This window comes from Girardinichthys multiradiatus, chromosome 24, assembly GCF_021462225.1.
Source record: "Girardinichthys multiradiatus isolate DD_20200921_A chromosome 24, DD_fGirMul_XY1, whole genome shotgun sequence".
Classification (NCBI taxonomy): domain Eukaryota; kingdom Metazoa; phylum Chordata; class Actinopteri; order Cyprinodontiformes; family Goodeidae; genus Girardinichthys; species Girardinichthys multiradiatus.
The window spans coordinates 9,112,290-9,125,946 of record NC_061816.1 but is presented as its reverse complement, the minus strand read 5'-3'; the positions used below and the strand labels follow the sequence as shown (position 1 = coordinate 9,125,946).

The 13,657-nt window shown below is 37.6% G+C and overlaps 1 pseudogene; it reads left to right on the top strand.

The window, feature by feature from the left end:
• The first annotated feature begins 337 nt into the window (after positions 1-337).
• On the top strand, positions 338-3,755 carry LOC124861602 (annotated as a pseudogene).
• Positions 3,756-13,657: the final 9,902 nt, after the last annotated feature.

Sequence of the window (13,657 nt, the reverse complement as noted above, 5' to 3'; positions counted from 1 at the left end):
AAATGGATCAAATCATGACTAGTTCCCATTTTTGACCCAAAACCTTCTGGTGTGTGCTGAAAATCTGAAAATAAACAGATTTTATTATTAATATAACATTAAGTCCAAGCATACACCCATTCTATTAAAACCACCTGGATTTAGTGTTTTGCATTCAGGTCTTTCAGATAGTCACTTGAATGTTTACTGTGAAAAACATTCTTGACCTTAGTGAAATAATTTATTGTTACATAAACAAAAATGGTTGATTTTAGAGGAACCTGTTTTAGTAGTGAAAAAGTCATGACGCACTTGTTTGGAGTTACACACCAAAAAGGAAGCAGGACATTGGGCCAATCCTCAGTACGAACAAAACCAGCACATATTGTGGTTTCTTAGAGAAATTACTACATTGGCACGGTGTCATTTGGATGCTGGGGTTTTCTATCAAGATAGCAAAAAAAGGTGAGTTCCTGATGCCGTTTTCTTCTTAAAAGTTAACAAGGTTGGCTAAATTAGTAACATTTAATATAGGTTGAAATCATTCAACCATGATAAAAATCAAAATCGTTTTTGGAGAAGGTTAAACTCACCAAGTGGTTCCACTTTCATGGGTTTTTTGTTTTTGTGAGGTTTGAAAAACCTAAATTACAGTTAGTTTATGCAAACCCAACAACATTTTCAATCAAGATTTGTCTGATTCTGCACACCCAGGTAATGTGGTTGGCAGTCAAACTAATCCTGCATGTACACCTTCATTTGCATCCACACTAACAAAGATCTTTAAGCTTTGAGTTGGATATTTGTAATGATGAACAATTTTCACAGATAATATAACCCCAAAGGCACTCCTGCTTTAGCTCAGGTAGGATTATCAATATTATTTCTATTTCTTAAATGCCACAACAATAAGAGATATTTTATACATATTTTTAAATTTACATACAGTTAATTACTATGCTTTTAAATTTTTTAAAGCCCTGTTGATGACATCTTGTCTTTGTAAGCTTCAGGACAACATTTAGGGTAACAGGAGGCACAGCTGTGCATGTATATCAAGGCGACACCTCAAACATGATGCTTCCTTATGTTGCATCATTCACAAATCCAAATAAATTACTCAAAACATCAGAAAGACATCTGTAGACCTCCAAAAGCCTGGTTTATCCATCTATTTTCCTCTGCCTGATTGAGATCAGCTCATTAGGGAGATCCGAGGGCATTCCCAGGCCAGGGATATTTAATTCCTTCATTAAGTTCTGGGTATTCCCTGGGGCCTTCTCCCAGTGGGATGTTCCTGGCAAACCTCCAAAGGCATGCGCCCAGGAGGCGTCTGGATCAGATGCCTGATCCACTTCAACCGTCTCCGTTTGATGTAGCAGCTCTACTCCAAGCTCTACCCAGTTTACGGACCTCCTCAGCCTATCTTAAAGGCAGAGTATCGCTACCCAATGGAGCAAGCTAATTTTGGTCCGCTTGTATCCAGAATCAAGTTTTTTTCGGTCACGATCCAAATCTTATGACCAGATGTCAGGGTCGGAACAGAGACGGGCCTGTAAATTCACAGCTTCCCTTTTTGGCACAGTTCTTTCTTGACCACAACAGGCAGGAGAAATGCCTGAATTACATGTACTGTGGTCTGATGTAAGGGTTTGGCAATTTGGGGGAAAAAGGGGGAGAATTGGAGGCTTCACAACACCATCCCTGCTGTGAATTACGGAAACGGCACCATTATGCTGTGGGTGTGTTTAGCTGAATGACAGACTCATTAACTTCACAACCTAGATGGCATCATGAGAATTGAACATTATGTGGAAATACTGAAGCAACATCTCAAGATGTCAGCCAGGAAGTTAAAGCTTAGATGCAAATTGTTTTTCCAAATGGACAATGACCCTGAGTACCCCACGAAATTAGCTCCAAAGTGGCTTAAGGCAACAAAGTCTACGTTTTAGAGTGTCCATCACAATGTCTTGATGTCAGTCCCATAGAAAATATGTGGTTAGAACTGAAAAGATGAGTGTGTGCAAGGCGACCTACAAACCTGACCCGGTTACAGCAGTTCTGACAGGAGGAATGGGCCCAAATTCCAGCAAACTATTGTAAGAAGCTTGTGGAAGGAGACCCAGAAATGTTTGACCCAAGTGACAATTTAGAAGGTAATTTTACAAAAAACCAAGTAAATGTATTTAAACGAATGAATTAAAAAATAAAAAAGTATTTTTATTTTTCTGGCATTTAGTAAATAGAAATAATTTTAGTGGTCCTAACGGACCTAAAACAGGGAGCGCTTAATCTAATTTGGTGTCAAAATAAGGAGAAAAAAAAAATGTAATGTGTCTGTAATATAACACAAATGTACCGCCATGTTTCTTGTCACATTTGGATGAGACACCGTTGTCTTACATTGTGATGTTAAAAGGACATTTGTTTTAGATGTTAAAACTTTGGAACCAAATTATCAGTGTTTTTCCTTTTCAGTCTTAAAGTATTTCATCCACTTCTCTGTTTCCTACAGTTTTAGTGAAAGTCCACTGATTTAACTCTCTTTCTCACCCATAGCCATGTCCATCACCTACACCTTCACTGATGACTACTTTGACCTGAATGAAACTGTACTCCTCGACCTAGATCCAAACACAATATCATGTAAACCCAAACATCTGGAACCTATGGCAGCGTGGATCTCAGCTTTTATCCTCCTAGCTAACTTTTTACTGGCAGTCCCAGGAAATGTGCTGGTGGGGTGGGTGATCATCTCCAGCAGAAAGGTTCTGACTTCATCAGAAGTCTATTTGTTTCACCTGACAGTAGCAGATGGACTGATGGCCCTGACGCTCCCCTTCTTTGCAGTAGCTCTGCTTCAGGGATGGCTCTTTGGTAAATTTATGTGTAAGTTCCTCAACCTCATTATAGAAGCAAACTTCTACACCAGCATAATATTCCTGGCTTGCATAAGCATCGATCGGTATCTTGTGATTGTGCACGCCCATAAGACCCACAGAAGTAAACAGAGGAAGTGCAGCAGGATCCTCTGTGCAGCAGTTTGGGCTCTTGGTTGGGCCCTTGCTCTGCCTGCCCTTTTTAATGATACTAACAAGTTTGATGACTCTGAGAGGCTAATATGTACAGAAACCTTTCACATTGGCAGTACCAACAGTTGGAGGCTTGCAAATCGTGCGTTTTGCCATATTTTTGGCTTTCTGATCCCGCTACAGGTCATGATAGTCTGCTACAGCGCCACCATCACAAGGCTGCTGAAGACTCATGGTTTCCAGAAGCACCGGGCCATGCGGGTGATCATAACTGTGGTGATTGTGTTCCTGCTGTGCTGGGTGCCATACCATATAACCATGATGATTGATACACTAATTAGAGCTGGTCTGATACCGTTTGACTGCGACGTAAGGACGTCGGTGACCTTAGCTCTGGTCATAACCAACACCCTGGGTCTTCTGCATAGCTCCATAAACCCTTTCCTGTATGCAGTTGTGGGAGTGAAGTTCAGGAAGAAAATGATGCATCTCCTGCAGAAGAAACTCAGAAAGGAGAGGATGTCAGGATCCAGGTTCAGCAGGTCGTCTTCTCAGAGCTCAGAGGGCACTGGAACATTTCTCTGAATGCTTTAAGCACTTAAACTCATCAGCCAATTTCATTATATCTGATTTAAGATGATGAAAACTGACAGCAGTGTCCAAATATTTCACAAAAGCAGATAAATCCCATCAAGTTGAAGAATAATTACAGGTCCTTCTCAAAATATTAGCATATTGTGATAAAGTTCATTATTTTCCATAATGTCATGATGAAAATTTAACATTCATATATTTTAGATTCATTGCACACTAACTGAAATATTTCAGGTCTTTTATGGTCTTAATACGGATGATTTTGGCATACAGCTCATGAAAACCCAAAATTACTATCTCACAAAATTAGCATATCATTAAAAGGCTCTCTAAACGAGCTATGAACCTAATCATCTGAATCAACGAGTTAACTCTAAACACCTGCAAAAGATTCCTGAGGCCTTTAAAACTCCCAGCCTGGTTCATCACTCAAAACCCCAATCATGGGTAAGACTGCCGACCTGACTGCTGTCCAGAAGGCCACTATTGACACCCTCAAGCAAGAGGGTAAGACACAGAAAGAAATTTCTGAACGAATAGGCTGTTCCCAGAATGCTGTATCAAGGCACCTCAGTGGGAAGTCTGTGGGAAGGAAAAAGTGTGGCAGAAAACGCTGCACAACGAGAAGAGGTGACCGGACCCTGAGGAAGATTGTGGAGAAGGGCCGATTCCAGACCTTGGGGGACCTGCGGAAGCAGTGGACTGAGTCTGGAGTAGAAACATCCAGAGCCACCGTGCATAGGCGTGTGCAGGAAATGGGCTACAGGTGCCGCATTCCCCAGACCTGGGCTACAGAGAAGCAGCACTGGACTGTTGCTCAGTGGTCCAAAGTACTTTTTTCGGATGAAAGCAAATTCTGCATGTCATTCGGAAATCAAGGTGCCAGAGTCTGGAGGAAGACTGGGGAGAAGGAAATGCCAAAATACCAGAAGTCCAGTGTCAAGTACCCACAGTCAGTGATGGTCTGGGGTGCCGTGTCAGCTGCTGGTGTTGGTCCACTGTGTTTTATCAAGGACAGGGTCAATGCAGCTAGCTATCAGGAGATTTTGGAGCACTTCATGCTTCCATCTGCTGAAAAGCTTTATGGAGATGAAGATTTCATTTTTCAGCATGACCTGGCACCTGCTCACAGTGCCAAAACCACTGGTAAATGGTTTACTGACCATGGTATCACTGTGCTCAATTGGCCTGCCAACTCTCCTGACCTGAACCCCATAGAGAATCTTTGGGATATTGTGAAGAGAACGTTGAGAGACTCAAGACCCAACACTCTGGATGAGCTAAAGGCCGCTATCGAAGCATCCTGGGCCTCTATAAGACCTCAGCAGTGCCACAGGCTGATTGCCTCCATGCCGCGCCGCACTGAAGCAGTCATTTCTGCAAAAGGATTCCCGACCAAGTATTGAGTGCATAACTGTACATGATTATTTGAAGGTTGACGTTTTTTGTATTAAAAACACTTTTCTTTTATTGGTCGGATTAAATATGCTAATTTTGTGAGATAGGAATTTTGGGTTTTTATGAGCTGTATGCCAAAATCATCCGTATTAAGACAATAAAAGACCTGAAATATTTCAGTTAGTGTGCAATGAATCTAAAATATATGAATGTTAAATTTTCATCATGACATTATGGAAAATAATGAACTTTATCACAATATGCTAATATTTTGAGAAGGACCTGTAATAGCTTTTTTGCTTGGCAATAAAAGACAATAGATACTTCTTGTATTCCTCTAGGCTTTTATAACACACTGCTGCCATCTACTGAACCTCTTCATGTTGCAGTATTTAGATTTTCACAATGGTAACACAGTTGGAATAGATTTAAGCAAACAGAGTATAATTAAATCCTTTTAATGTACAAATATGCCAAATATTACACAAATGTACAGCCTAAAAGACAATCTTTTTATTTTTTTTCTTTGTTTTTTTTGAAAATACAATCTTATCTGTGTGTACTTTCATATGCAAATAAATCAAAAATATTTATGTTTTTTTCCATTCAAACTTACTTAATTATTATGATAACCAATATTAAGTACATTGAATTTGATAAACCTTTAATAATGTTCATCTATCCAAGCTAGATTATCCTTCCGTTTACACATTTCAATCTTTAAGCTAAAGCCTTAATTTGCAGTGAAGTACGAAATGATCAGACGGATCTTATTGTAAAAAGGTATCAGGAGAAGACAAGATGAAGATCCACAGGCTGTAGAACAGCGAAAACAGTCAGTAATTGGGGAGATGCATGGTTTGGTAAGTATGGTGGCAGATCTGAGGTGCTATGGGCCTGTTTCCCTTCTGAAGGCCCTGGAAAGCTCGTTAAAGTGTAGAGCAACCAGAAACGCCTGAAGATTTTAAATAATCTATTGGCTTCCGCTGGTAAACTGAAAATGGCTCATCATTGAGTTTTTCAGCTGGATAATGATTCAACATATATGGTCAAATCAACACAGAGATGGTTCACCAGACATAAAATTAACCCTTTTTAATGGTAGTCCCCAGACCTAAACCCTATAGAAAACCTGTGGGGTCTCCTAAAGATTAGCGAGCATAAGAAAGGACTGTCATGGAAAAAATGTCCAAGCAAGTTTATGGTAAGAATCAATCAGTGAGTTCTACAAAATAAACTTGGACAAGATGAGAGCAAAACAATATCAGAGATGTGTGGTCAGGGATGAAGAAGATCACGGGCTTCAAGCAGAAGGATGATCAGACTGATGGAGGTCTGGACAGAGCCAATGAACTGAACACATTCTTCAATAGGTTCAGTTCAGAAATAAGCTCCGCATCCTCCTCTCTTGCTCACAGCCAAACAGACATTCCACTCTCCTTTGACCCACAGCTTTCCTGTCACACCTCAAATGTTTTATCTTCCAGCTCAGCCCTAGACCCTTCTGCTTCTACATGTTTGCCTTCAACCATATCAGAAGATGCTGATGCTTCCTTTGCTTCCCCCTTCCACCTGTGTGTCTCAAGAAGTCAGGTGAAGAGACAACTGGAGAGACTGAATAGGAATAAGGCTGCAGGTCCAGATCATGTCAGCCCTAGAGTCCTGAAGGCCTGTGCAGAGCAGCTCTGTGGGATTCTGCAGCACCTCTTCAACCTTAGCCTGGCCCAGAAGAAGGTTCCGGTGTTGTGGAAGACCTCCTGTCTTGTTCCGGTACCAAAGAAAACTCACCCATCAGTCCTCAATGACTATAGACCTGTTGCCCTGACATCCCACATCATGAAGGTCCTAGAGAGACTCCTGTTGGCCCACCTGAGTAAGCAAACAGTAAACCATCAGGACCCCCTTCAGTTTGCTTATCGCTGTGGAGTTGGAGTTGAAGATGCCATCATACACCTGCTTCAACAAACCCACTGTCATCTGGACAAAGCCAGCAGCACTGTGAGGATCATGTTCTTTGATTTCTCCAGTGCATTTAATACAATCCAACCTGATTTGCTTTGTCAGAAACTCCAGAAGACTCAGGTGGAGGCCTCAACAATCTCCTGGATCAAAGACTACCTGACAAACAGACCACAGTTTGTGAGACTGAAGGGTTGTGAGTCTAACCAGGTAGTCAACAGCACAGGAGCACCACAGGGGACTGTACTCTCACCATTTCTCTTCACTCTGTACACCTCAGACTTCCAGTACAAGACAGACTCCTGTCATCTGCAGAAATACTCGGATGATTCTGCAGTCGTGGGGTGGATCAGAGATGGACAAGAAGCTGAGTACAGGAAGGTGGTGGACCGCTTTGTGGCATGGTGTGGAAACAATCATCTCATGTTGAACGTGACTAAAACAAAGGAGATGATTGTAGATTTTAAGAGAAACAGGAAAAAGTCAAAAACTATTTCTATCATGGGAGAAGAAGTGGAGGTGGTGGAGGAGTATAAATACCTCGGTATTCACCTGGACAACAGACTGGAGTGGAGATGCAACTGTGAAGCCATCTACAAGAAGGGACAGAGCAGACTGTACTTCTTGAGGAAGCTTAGGTCCTTTGGTGTTTGCAGCAAGATGCTGCATATCTTCTATAAGTCTGTTGTGGAGAGTGTGATCTCTTCTACCATCATCTGCTGGGGAAGCAGCATCAGAGCCAGGGACTTAAAAAAGCTCAACAAGTTGATAAAGAAGGCTGGCTCTGTTCTGGGGACTCCTCTGGAACCTCTGGAGATCATTGTGGAAAGATGGATTCTTCATAAAATGAAGAACATTATGGAGAACCCTGAGCATCCTCTTCATGAGACTGTCCTACAAAAACAGAGTGTCTTCAGTCAGAGGCTTCTTCAGATCTGCTGTAAGACGGAGCGCTACAGGAGATCCTTCCTGCCCACAGCCATCAGCATCTACAACGGCTCTTTGAGGAAACCTGCATAATATGAGCTATAACAACATTTAATTTCCCTTTGGGATTAATAAAGTATTTTTGAATTGAATTTAATTGAATTCGGCTTGAAGAGGATCAGCCTTTGGTTCTGCTGAGGTGTAATGGAAGTCCAGGTTGCTTTGATAACGGCATTAAGCTTGTCTGCATTGTTGGGTCTGGGGCTCTAAAATATCCCAGTAGATGGCTTTGAGTTTCACTTTTCAACTAAACTACTGTTCATTATCATTATTATTACCACTATAATTGTTATTGTTGTTGGGAACTACTTGCAGTAGCAGTGACCTACCAGAAGAGGTCCCACATCAATTGTAGGATTAAATAACACTAAGCAAAAAAATAAAAATAAAATAAAAAAAACAAACTTACCAGCTTTTCATTTTTTATCATTAGCCATATTTTTAAACAGATATTGTAAAATCATTAGCTACTTTAAATTATTCTGTGTCTTCAATATCTGTGTCAGATGCACAAAAACCAGCTTCCCACAGACAGGTTAGGACCTAAACTTTTATTATTTACTGATGGCTTAAAAGACCCAGAATCAGGGCACACTGGAGCAGCGGTATAAACTCCATACTACAATATATGACAATATATATACTGTAGCAATAATGGCAATACTCTTGAGTTTAAATTGGACTGAAAAACAGAATTGTTAAACTATGTGATAGCTTTTTATAGTATGTCTGCTTTATTAAGCAATAAATCAAACAACCCAACATGGAAATATAGCGTAAATCAGATTTAAAAACTCCACACCCAAAAAAGTCACAGTATAATTTGCTTGGATTCCTGTACATTTGGCAGTGGAGGAAAATAAAGATGCAATGCAGTCTTTACAATCTAAAAACACAAATCTTTGGATTCCACTGAGTAAGGCTAAAAGCAAAAAAAAAAAATCATTTCTAATTATATTTAAATAATTTATCAGGAATACTGGGAGATAAATGTTACAAGAAGACACTTGTACCGCATTCAAAGACATGTTGGATGTGCGAGGAAAACAGGAAATAGCAATAAAGCAGACATACAGTTGAATTCGGTTTGGCATAAACGGGATTGTGACTGACTCAGGTAGAGGACGATGAAGATGATATGGATTTGAATGATTGGTCTAAGGTTGTTAGTGGAAGAGGGAGAGGAAGAGGAAGAATTAGGCGAGAAAATGAAAGTTTATCTGGGACACAAGTCAGTAAAAGATCTTTGGAAGAAAACAGTTCAGATGAAGGAATCCCTGAAATCCGAAAGAAGATTGTTAGAGATTAATTCAAAGTAATTCCTAAATTTAAAGAAGAAGATGATAACATTCAGATTGGTCCAATTGCATTATCAAGAGAGCTTAAAAAGAAGATTGGAGATATTTCTTTTGCAAAAACTCTTAGGGATGGGAGTGTAATGATCATTTGTAAAACAGAAGAACAGAAAAACAAAGCTTTCAATATTAAAGGTATTTGTAGGAAATCTGTGAGAGAAAAAAGGATTTTAGGAGAAAAGAAAGTAACGAGGGGAGTGACAACAGAAATACCTGTGAACGAAGATCTAGAAAACTTAAAAAGAGCATTCAGGATGTGGAGGTGAATCAGATAAAACGATTATTGAGAACGATAAATGGAGAAAGAGTTGAAAGTCTATCAATAATGATAGAATTTCAAGAAAATATACTACCTGAGAGAGTTAAGATAGAATTTATAAGCTATCCAGTTAGACCCCATATCCCTCCCCCACTCTGGTGTTACAAGTGTCAAAGATATGGACACGTTGCAGCAGTGTGTAAAGGAAAACAAAGGTGTCCAAAATGTGGGGGTGATCATAGATATGAGGAATGTAATGAAAATGTTCAAGATAAATGTTATAATTGTCAAGGACAACATAGAGTGACTTTTGGGGGATGTGAAGTTAGAAAGAAAGCCATTGAAGTGGAAGAAATGAAGACAACCAACAATATCAGCTATCCTGAAGCTGTGAAGAGGCTGCAATGACAGATTGGAAGGAGGGAGATAAATGTCCAACGAAACTTATCACCTCAATTAGTGTCAAAAGAGAGAACTGAACCTTTGATCACAGTGGAGAAGATAGGGTTGTTCATTGCGTATGTGATTAACTGCGTAGATCAAGTTAAGCACAAAACTGAGGAAATTACAATAATAGTAAAAAGAGCGGAGAAGTTCTTTGGTATAAAAGATATTTTATGGGAACGTAAAAATAAAGGATTGGGAGGAGATGGGAAGTCAGGGACACCAGGAGAGAAAACATTGATTATTTTACAGTGGAACGCTCGAAGTTTAATAGCAAATGGGCAAGAATTTAAAGGATTCATTAAAAAACTTAGCAAAAAAACATATATAATATGTATACAGGAAACTTGGCTCAAACCAAATTTGGATTTTGTTATTAAAGGATATACTGGTGTGCGAAGAGAGAGAAATGAAAGTCAAGGAGGGGGTTGTATAACATTTTTGAAAATAGGAATTCAATTTAGATTGTTAGCAAAAGGAGTTCAATTAGAATATATAGCTGCAGAAATTTGGAACAGGAAGGAAAGCATCAAAGTTATACATTTTTATCATCCTTGTAAAATAATTAAAACTGAATTGATGGATGAAATTGATTATTATTTCAATGGAAAAATGTTTGGTGTGGTGATTTTAATGCACATAGTACATTCTGGGGAACTAAAAATGACTGCAATGGAATAGTTATTGAAGAATTAACGGAGAATAAAAATCTTGTTTGTTTAAATGATGGAAGAGGCAGAAGAGTTAATATGACAACAGGTGCGGAATCAGTAATTGATCTTTCAATAATCTGAATTCGCTGCCAGGAGTTAGTTCATGGCAAATAATTAAAGATACAACAATAGGAAGTGACCATTATCCCATAATAACAGAAATAAATTTAGAAATTGAAAAGCATAAGATAGGTGGCTTAAAGAAATGGTGTTTCAGTAGTACCAATTGGGAAACATTTAGGCTTATAAGCGATCAGGAATGGGAAAACATTTATTTAAAATATGGAAGTGGATAATTTAAATTTCTATGTTTGTGATGCCATTTTACAAGCTACTAATCAATCCATAAAGAAGAAAGGAGGTAGGGGTAATAAGAAGGTTGCTCCATGGTGGTCAAAGGAATGTGACAAAGTAATTAAAAGTCGAAATAAAGCTTTTAAATTGCTAAAAAAGGAATCACAGTCCCCAGAATCTTGTAGAATACAAGAGATGTCAGGCTCTCATGAGAAGAACTATAAAAAGTCCAAAAAAGGATTGTTGGAGAAATTTTTGTAACTCGGTGGGAAGAGAAACAGACATTAATAAAGTATGGTCAATGACAAGAAAAATGATTGGGATTAAAAGAGAATATGGTTATCCAGTATTAAGTGATGGCCAAGTTACAGCAGTAAAATATGAAGAAAAGGTAGATCTGATGGCAAAAACTTTTATTAAAATACATAGTTCAGATAATATTACTTTGGAAGGGAAAAGGGGAAGAGAAATGACAAAATTAGAAAAAAGAGAGATACTGGAACAGATAGAAAATGTAAATGATTTATTGAATGTTCCTTTTACAAAATCAGAATTAAATTGAGCTCTTCAGAAATTTTAATTACCAACCCCAGGAAAAGATCAAATTTGTTATTTAATGATAAAACATCTTAGTGATTCATCTAAGGACATTTTATTGGAACTTTATAATACAGTTTGGGAAAATGGAAAATGACCAAAAAGTTGGAAAGAAGCACTAATAATACCAATATGTAAGCCAGGAAAAGATGACACAAAACCTGAAAATTATAGACCGATTGCATTAACATCTAATATTTGTAAAATAATGGAGAAAATGTTTAATGAAAGGATGATATATTATATAGAATCAAAGGAATATATTACAATATCAAAGGAGTTTTAGTAGAGGTAGGAATACTATGGATGCAGTTTTAAATTTGTAATTTGAAATCAGAAAAGAGCAAATTGACAAAGAAAGTATTGTAGCAGTGCTTTTTGATATTGACAAAGTGAATGACGTGAAAGAAGGTTTATTATTAAATTAGAAAGATAGGTATTACTGGAATGATGTAAAGAGGAATGAAAGATTTTCTAACTAGAAGACAAATACAAGTAAGAATAGGAAATCATTATTCTGAGAAAAATATTGCTGAAAATGGTACTCCACAAGGAAGTATAATAAGTCCTTTATTATTTTCATTAATGATAAATGATGTGTTTCAAAATATAGATAATGGGATGGGATATTCTCTTTTTGCTGATGATGGAGCAATGTGGTAGAGATGAAGGAATTTAGAGTTTATTAGTAAAAAGATGCAAGAAGCTATTTTTAAAGTTGAAAATTGGTCATATAAATGGGGATTCAAATTTTCAGGAGACCAGACTAAAACAATGTTCTTTACAAGGGACAAAATGGTGATGATATTAAAGTAAAGTCATATAACCATGAAATAGAAATGGTGAAGCAATTTCAATTTCTAGGGGTTTGGTTTTATGAAAGAATTACATGGAATATGCACATTCAGAAAGTTTTAGACAAATGCAAGACACTATTAAATAATATGAAGTGTTTAACTGGTAGTGATTGGGGGGCAGATAGGATAGCACTTAAGGCTATATATACAGGATTAATTAGATCAGTACTAGATTATGGAAGCATTGTTTGTAATTTAGCAGCAGACAGAAATTTACACAAATTAGATCGCATTCAATACCAAGCACTGAGGTTATGTACAGGAGCAATTAACATTAAATTATTGGGCTAATTTAAGACGTCATAGACAGGATCATCCAACCCAAAAAACAATAAAACCTTGCTGGGAAAAAGAGATAAAATATATTAAAAGTTTTGGTTGGATCGTGAATAAGAAAATGACAAAATTCAAAATTGATCAGGTTAATATAAGTCAAACAGTTCCATTATCAGTGGATAATTCCAGAGGTTATGGTAGATTTTACTTTGTTGAAAAGGAGAAATGAGAATAAGGAATTTAGTTTAAATTCACATGTAGTACAGGATTATATCAATAAATATTATGGTTATGTTCAAATTTATACAGATGCTTCTAAAAATATATTAAATAAAGTTGGAGTAGCTTTCATAGTACCAGAGTTCAATGTTAAAATTAGGAAAATAATAAATGATGGACTTTCAGTATTTACAGGAGAAATGATTGCTATATTATTAGCCATTCAATGGGTTGAGGCAATAAGACCATTAAGATCAGTAATTTGTTCAGATTCCAGTTCATCATTAGTTAGTTTACAGTATAATCATTCAGAAAGCAGGCCAGATATTTTAATAGAAATTCAACAGACATTATATAGAATGAATATGATGGGTTTAATGATACATTTTCTATGGATACCAGCACATTATGGTGTTAAAGGAAACAAATTAGTAGATAGGGCAGCAAAAGAAGCTGTTAAAATGTATCAGTAGATTTCGTTATTAATTTTTGGTAAAACAGAAATAAAAATGTTAATTAAACAGAAAATGGAGGATAAATGGCAAAAGGAATGGGAGAAAGAAAAGAAAGGACGTTGGTTTTATAAAATTCAAAAGAAGACTGGAGAAATGAGAAGAACAGGAAGGGCAAGGAGGGAAGAAACAATTATTTCTCGTCTAATATTTGCGGATACTGGATTAAATAGTAGTGT